We start from the raw sequence: 7,867 nt of genomic DNA on the forward strand, positions 1-7,867 counted from the left end.
AAGCAAATGGCCAGCTGTTGTTTTGTTAACTGAGTTTGTGGATAAACTATAATTCTAGTTCCTGAAGAATTACTATAAACAGAAGTTCACAGCATATTCTAAAGCATCGATTGGTTTGGGGGGAAGTCTACAAATACTGATGGTGCTCTATTGAACTCAAATACTACCAAGCCCATATAGTCTATGGAAGGGTCTACATGTGCAATGAATGCACCTGGATTTTCTCTGCAGAAAATTCAAGCTCATTAAAGCACTCCCTGGCACACATGCAAAAGTTTGCCCCCCGGGGTGCATCCAGATGAGCATGCACGTGCTCTTGCAGTGTCTCAAACCCCTTTGAGATGCTGCAAGATGCACATGCAAGAACAAAAAACCATTCCCCACACTGCATATTTGCAACACAGAGGCAAAATTTGATACCTGGATATCCAGGTACCAAAATAAAACCCAGGTGAAAAAAGTGGGGCAGGGCATGGCCCCAGACTGTGCCCTGAGGCAACCAGAGGCTCAGATCCACCACTCTGGTAGCCAGCCAGAGTATCTCTGTGGCTGGCCCTTGCCCCAGTGTTGAAGCACATATGCCTATGCAGGGCAAGCAATGTGCAGGCTGCAGGGACCTGGACCCAGGCTCTGTTCCAGGTAAGTAGGGGATGAGGGGGACTGAAGGAGGGGGAAGGGACCAGCCTCCGCTCCCTCCCCCCACCTGGCCCTGTGCCCCACTCCCTACCATGATCACCCACCCTGCCTAGCCCCAGCCTCAGCCCCTGCTTGCTCTCCCAGCCTGCCATCATCCCTCGGCCCAGTCCCAGGCCCTATTTTCTCCCCCAGGTGGCCCCAGCCCCCACTCGCTTCCCCAGCCCCCCTCATCACTCTGCCACCTGGTCCCAATTACTTCCCCAACCCACCCCAGTGTCCCTGCACTCTCCCACTGCAGAAGGGGGAAGTGGGGATTGGCTCCAGCTGTCTGGCACTCATGCTGCCACTGCCACATCATGTGGGTACAGTCTGGCTCAGCAGGGTGTCACGTGGTGTCGCGTGCTATCTGGCAGCTCAGGGCTGCTTGGGCTGAGCAGCATCAGGATCTGGGTGACAGCCGGAGCAGCCCCGAGCTGCCAGACAGTGCATGGCACCATACAGCACCCTGCCAAGCCAGGCTGCATCCGCATCAGCAGCAGCAGTGTGGGTGCCAGGAGGCTGGGGTTGATCTCTGCTGCCCTGAGCTGTGCAGGGGGGCTCTGCCATGAGGCTCCAGCAGCCTCAATGGCTGCTGCTAAAGCCAGTGAGTGCGGGGAGTCTGAGGCCAGGCATGACAGTGATCAGGGGCTGGGACTGGGTGCAGGAATGATTGGGAGGGAGGCTGGGAGAGTCAATGGGGGCTGGGACTGGGTGGGGGGCAATTGGGGGAGGCTGGGGGAGCAAGCGGGGATTGGGGCTGGGTGGGGGAATGATTGGAGGAGTGAGCAGGGGCTGGGGCTGGGTGGGGGTCACGTGAGACCTGTTAGGGGGGCTGTGGGTCCCTATTGGGGGGTTGTGGGACCCTGTTGAGGGGCTGTGGCCCTGTGGGAGTGCAGCCCATGAGCTGTGCAGGGGGGCTGTGCCCTGTGGGGAGCAGGGGACTCACCCCCTATATGCCCCCCCACACCCACAGTCCCCCCACAATCCATCCACAAACTTCACACCTCAGGCTACCCCTCACCCACATACCTGTCCCTGTGGGTCAGGAGTGAGGGGACTGGGATGGGGGCAGCTGTGGGTTGAGAGTGAGGGTCAAGGGCAGTTGCGGGGCACTAGCATATCAGTGCTGCTCAACACTGCAAATCCTGGTGAGCAAAGGGGGTAGGGGAAGCTCTGATTTTTCTATGACAAAAAAGCCAAAAGTCAATGCCAAACCATATAGATATTTATAATTTATTTTATTATGTTGATAGAGGCACTGGTAGGCTTCCAAATTGCTTTTAAATTGAAAATATATCAATAAAACATTGCCCAACCGATTTGATCTCTCTCTCTACATATATATGTCTAGTTGTCTTTTGTTTTACTTGTGGAAGAACTTGGATTTTGGGGTATTTTAAAGAGTGACTCTGGGATTTTTTATATCGGGGATTTTGCAATTTTTAAATAGGGAACATCAGAATTCCTGCTAGGGAGGCAAGTAGCAGCACCCAGGCAGAGAAGCCTGGTCAGAGCTGGCACCCGGAACTCAGCTGGAGGTGGCTGACCTCCTGGCCACTTGGGGCCAGGAGGACATGCTTTGACAGTTAGAAGCAACCTGGAACTTGGTGGGGTCATGGATGGGGTGCCCAAAAATAAAAAGGTGGGAGTGAAGTTCAGGTTCAGCGGGACTGGTGCACTTCAATGCCCAGTGTGGAGTCCACCGGCTAACCCTCTTATAAGCGTAGAGGGTGTCTATGAAACTGGGCCTGCCTATGAATCTGGGCATTGCAGCTGGGGTCTCGGCACCCCAGCGAGAGGGCCACCACCGGGGAGATAACCCTCCCTTGGGTTTGGAGCTGGGGGAGCAGGATCCAATTAGGGATATAGGGAGGAATGGAGCTGAGCACTACCCTAGTCCCCAGCTTTTCTAGGGGCTCAAGGGGGATGTACTCTCCTTCCACCACAAGCCCTCTCTCCACCCACTTTTGTGTGGTGCCCTCCAAGACAAGGAAAAAGACCCCCTTGCCATGAAAATGGGAGGCTGCCACAATCTTTGTGGCCCCCACTACCTGAGCCAGGGCCTGCACCCAGGTCTCAAAGTGCAGGTTCTCCCACTTGGGCAGTTGGCATGCCTGTGGGCGAGTGTTGTAAAGGGGGCCCCGTCACCCGAGCTGGAAGGGCTGGCAGTGGACGCTCCAGGCCTGGTGGCTTTGGGTCACCCAGCAGCTGCCTGTGCATAGCTGAGGTTCCCCCACTGGGGGGGCTGCATCGGTGGGGCTGGGGCTAGGGCCAGGGACTGGCTGAGTGGGTGTGCTGGTTGGTGTGGCACACCTGGTCCCGTCAGGCACTGGTGGTCTAGGCTTGGGGGTGGGGCCCTTGCCCTTCCCATGCCCAGCTGTGGAGGAAGCTGAAGAGGAGCCCTTCCCACTGCCCTTGCCCCTGGTCTCTGATGGTGGGGCAGGGGGCTTGGGAACCCCTCCGGGGGATGGGAGGGGGAGGCTGGCCAGGGAAGACCCCCTCGCTGGGCAGGAAAGAGCACTGGGGTCAGATGACCCCAGCCAGGTATTTGTCTAATCTCTGTAATACCTCCAAGAAAGGGGAGTGGGGTCAAAACTGCAGGCAGGCTTCATTGCCTCAGCAGGGGCTAGCATGCCTGCAGTTTTGACCCCACTGTGACTTGCTTGGAGGTATTGAAGAGCACCACCTCCCTTGGAAGCATATTCAATATTTTGGCATTCCTCACTGTAAAGCATTTTTTCCTGATGTCCAATCTAAATTTGCTCTCCTTCAGTTTGTTGCCATTGTTTCTAGTTATCCTGATGGGCGCCCTGGTAAACATCGTATCCCCTGTTTCCTGCTGTCCCCCCTGATGAGTTTGTAGATGGCCACAAAATCACCTCTCAGCCTTCTCTCGCAGAGGCTGAAGAGATTCAGGACCCTCAGCCAGTTCTTGTAGGGTTTTCCCTGTAAGCCTTTAACCAGACAGGTGGCAAGTGGGACTCTGGCAGGTCATTTGGACTCTGCCTCCGGGGTGGGTGCTGCAGGGGCATGCATACCCTCAGGGGCTTGGCTTAGATCTGCCCCCATAGTGGGGCTGCAGGAGGCTCTGTGGGGGCATCTGTCCCCCTCCAGAAGGTTCCTGCTGTGTCATTGCTTCATATGAGGGAGGGGAAAACAATAAAGAAAACCAAAATATACAATGGGGCTGGTGAATCAAATAGGGGCTGACTGGGGATGTGAGGGTAATGGTGGGGGGAAGGGGGCTGAAGCTCACTGAGGTACAGTCCCACAGGAAAAAAATACCCAGGAGGGCTATGCTTGGGGAATGTGGGGGACGGGGCAACACACTCAAGGGCTGGGGAGACTTAAGCTGGCTTACTCAGCCATACAACAAACACCAGGCCGGGGGAGTGGACCACAGGACTTACCACACAAGGGCAAAAACACACAGGGAAGGATGCTGAAGTAGATGCAAGAGATGGCTGGAGTGGTAGAGGGGCTTTGTTTGTTGAAAAATCAGTCCAGGAACCCCTCAGGCCTCCAGCCAGGCACTCAGCAGCAGGGCAATAGGCAGGAAAAGAGCAGGATCAGATGCAGTGAGGCAGCTGTGGGGGAGTGCAGGAGCAATCAGTCAGTTAGGGAGTAATCCAGTGCAGGTGTGGTGTTGAGTGGTGCAAAGTGGTACAGCAGGGAATCTCCCTCTCTCCTGAGAGGGGGCAGCAGCAGAACAGGTGGCAGCAGCAGCAGCAACTGCAGCAGTGGTGGTAGCAGCCATCTAGTTCAGCCACTCAGGGTGTGCTTCAGGTGAAAGTGGAGGTGAAGTTGGGGGGTGGCCTGCCAAGGCAACTGGGGCAGACAAGGCACCTTTAGGCTCCGGCAGTGATGGTGGGGGAGGGGCCCACAGGCAGTGCAGGCTCCCTTCCCAGGCTGTCCTCTGACTGCGGCTTGGTGGTGGGCTGGGCAGCAGGCTGAAACAGGGATGCAGAAGCTAGGGTGCAGTGTAGTGCAGTGGGCTGATCCCTAATGAGGGGGCAGCGACATGCAGCAGAGGACCCCCCTGTAGGGGGGGCAGCACCAACAGCAGCAGCAGCCCAAGACAGGAAGGGGTGTGGCCAACTTGCCCCCAAAAGCTCTGAGAACAAGCCAGCAGCTAGCAATAGCCAGAGACAGGAAAGGGCCTGGCCATCTTTTCCACAAAAGCTCCTAAAACCAAGCTAGCAACAGCAACACCTGGGGACAGGAAGGGGCATGGCCAACTTCCACCCAGAGGCTTTTCCCCCAGAAGCTTCTGACAGTGAATAGCTCTGAGCTACTTGCCAGGGTGGGTTTTTATAACTGCTGGGAACAGCACAGGTGCTAGCTGCAGGCTCTAGCACCCCCTGGCTGCAGATCTGGGAGGAGCCAGGCAGGGTTATTTTGCCCCAAGTAGCACAATTTGCCCCATACCAAAGTGCATGTCTGGGCATGTGCACTCAGGCAAAAATCCCTGGCTCAAATTTGTGCCACTTCTATTTGAACTGGTGCAAGTGCACATGCCTGTATGTGTGGACACACCCATGGAGAGCCAATTGAGCCCACTCCAGGGCTGCTCCTGCCCTGCTTTGACCCCCTTGCAGCAGCCAGGGGAAGCTTCAGGGTTAGCAGGCAGCTGTGTCCCAGCTGGGGGGAAATCAGGTCGGCCCTGAGGTGGGGGAAGGAGCTGTTCTGGATGGGCGAGCAGCTGCCTCCCAGCCACATGGAGAAAGGGTGGGTCCTGATCTCCATGTGGCTGGGAGAGCTGTCTTGCTGCTGGGAAGCTGCCTCCTAGCCATGTGGGGGTCCTGATCTCCACATGGCTGCCAGGCAGCATCCTGCAAAGCCAAATCAGCTCTTCCCATTCCTTGTGGTCCTGCTGCCTAGGCTGACAAGAAGCAATTTGCTTCCAGTCAGCATCTACATGTGTGGTATGGCACATTAGTTAACGCACTGTTTTGCTAGTACCTGTATCTGTATGGTACATTAGACTACTATACTTCACAGTAATTGCTGTGCACATGTAGACAGTGACACTTTATTGTACATTAGATTAGCCTAATGTGTAGTAAAGCATCTCATGTACACACACCCTGTAGGTAGCACAGAAGACACTGTGGTGAAAACTCCGTTGTGCAGCAATACAACAGAACCATGAAAAAAAGTCAGGATCTGGTATTAAATGCTGGATGCAGATTCAGCATCTCTTTTCTTTTCATAGAGTATTCAGTTAGAATGAAATGCTCCAAAATAAATCCATGCCCAATGCTTCTTTAGGCATGGATCTACTTGCTAGTGGTTGCAATATTATGAAGTGAACAAGAAGGGGGGGAGATGTGAAAAATTAGCAACCTATGCTCTGTATATTTCAACTGGTGTATTATTTGCTGGATTGTAAATTTCAACAGGAAGCGAGTATGCAAGCCAATATATTTTTTTCAGCACTGTTCTTCTGAGTATATTTTGAATTAAATTAGATTGGAAACCTAAATGTGAGACATTCCCAGCAGAAATAACTAAATTTAAACCAAGCTGTCCTGCTTTGATGAAATTCTGCTCTGATGAAATTATTTATTTTCTTTTTGTTTTGTCACTTATCAGTAGGTGAATCACTTGGAAAGTCTAATGTTCGTATTCTTTCAGTCCCTGTATTTCTTTAAATTCCTTTTTAAAGGGGGAAGACAGCTCACGTACACAAACCAATATTTGAACATTTGACAGCATGTTTCTCCCCATCTCATCCTCCTTTATAACCCTTAGAAGCTCTCCCCAACATGGTTATGATATGGCAGATGCTTTTCAGTTAACATCTGTAATTTGGGACTCAGAATATGTCTGTACTGTTACAGTCATGCTGCCAAGGAAATAAGTCTCAGTGTCCCTCCATTTGTGCAAATTCTAGAAATGAGGTAGTGGGGGATGCCTTTGGGGTGACCCAAAGTGCCCTCCTTGAGCGCACAGGAAATCCGGGTCTTGAGCATGGTGCCAGGTGAACCGCTGAGGGCATCTCTACCCACTCAGTTCACATCAGTCCCAGAAATGAGTGGGTAGAGAACCTCTCTACCCACTCATTTCTGGGACTGATGTGAACTGAGTGGAAGTGAGTTATTTTTTCAGTGGCTTGGCTGATCTACCACCACTGTATAGTTGTATCCCAGCTAATGCTTTTTTATCAGACTGGATATGGCATGTTTCCACTGCCCTAGATTTTTGGTTATCTATAGCTTGTTCCTTTTTGGATTGCATCAGACTAATAACTTGCCCTGGGTCCTTAGCTTTCCAGGGACTGGTAGACATGGTACTAGAAAGTGATCTAGCCCCCTTTGCTCAGATTAGCTAAACAAAGCTCTGTCTGATCTGGAATCTGATCCTAGACGCTTTAGAGCTTTACCTGACTAGGTGCAGAAAAAAATGCTACCAGGAGATGTGTCTTTGGTGACAGAGGAACTGAATTCTACAGTTCTTACTTCAAGCTCTTATTAAAGAATGAAGGGACCAATAAGTGGAAAAGGACTACAGGATGAGATCCAGGATTACCCCCTGCAAAAATGGATGAATTACCTGGGCATTCCACACTGGCTTCCTAGCTAGAAGGAAAACTCAAAACTCAAAACCACTATTACAACATTTCCATCGGAAGTACAAGAAAAAATTTGACCCTGATCCCTCCACTACCCAATCCAGGGACTTTTTACCTGCTCTCCAAAATCCATGAACAAGGAAACCCCGGCAGACGTATCAGTTCAAACCATGGTACCCTAATGGAAGAAATACCAGTTTCATCAAATCCATCTTAAAACTGCTCATTACCCAAAGATTGAGTTTCACCCAACACGCAACAAGCTTCCTGCAAAAACTCAAAAACATAGACCACCTTCTCAGCAATACCCTTTTAGCCACCATGGATGTCACTAGCTTATACACCAACATCCCAAACCAGGATGGCATTCAAATCTGCCTCACTTGTTTACAAGAATGAGATTACAACTCAGAGTACAGACTTTAGGTTATCACTGAACTCATGTATTTCACCCTCACACACAACAACTTAAGTTTCAACAATTAACACTTCCTCCAGACCATGGGCATAGCTATGGGCATCAAAATGACCCCACAATATGCCAACCTTTTATGGCCCACCTAGAAGAAGAATTCCTCAAGAACTTCACCATCAAACCCTTACTATACCTGAGATACA

General features: G+C 51.8%; 1 protein-coding gene across 1 annotated transcript in view; it reads right to left on the reverse strand.

Moving 5' to 3' along the window:
• Positions 1 to 4,871, reverse strand: part of PROKR1 (prokineticin receptor 1) — a 29,943-nt gene extending 25,072 nt beyond the window's left edge. The window contains exon 1 of the mRNA XM_059720088.1: positions 4,086 to 4,871. The gene's annotated coding sequence lies outside the window, so the exon portion shown is untranslated. The remainder of the gene's footprint in view (positions 1 to 4,085) is intronic.
• Between the last annotated feature and the right edge of the window lie 2,996 nt (positions 4,872 to 7,867).

The sequence above is a fragment of the Alligator mississippiensis genome, chromosome 1 (genome assembly GCF_030867095.1).
Source record: "Alligator mississippiensis isolate rAllMis1 chromosome 1, rAllMis1, whole genome shotgun sequence".
In the NCBI taxonomy this organism is placed as follows: domain Eukaryota; kingdom Metazoa; phylum Chordata; order Crocodylia; family Alligatoridae; genus Alligator; species Alligator mississippiensis.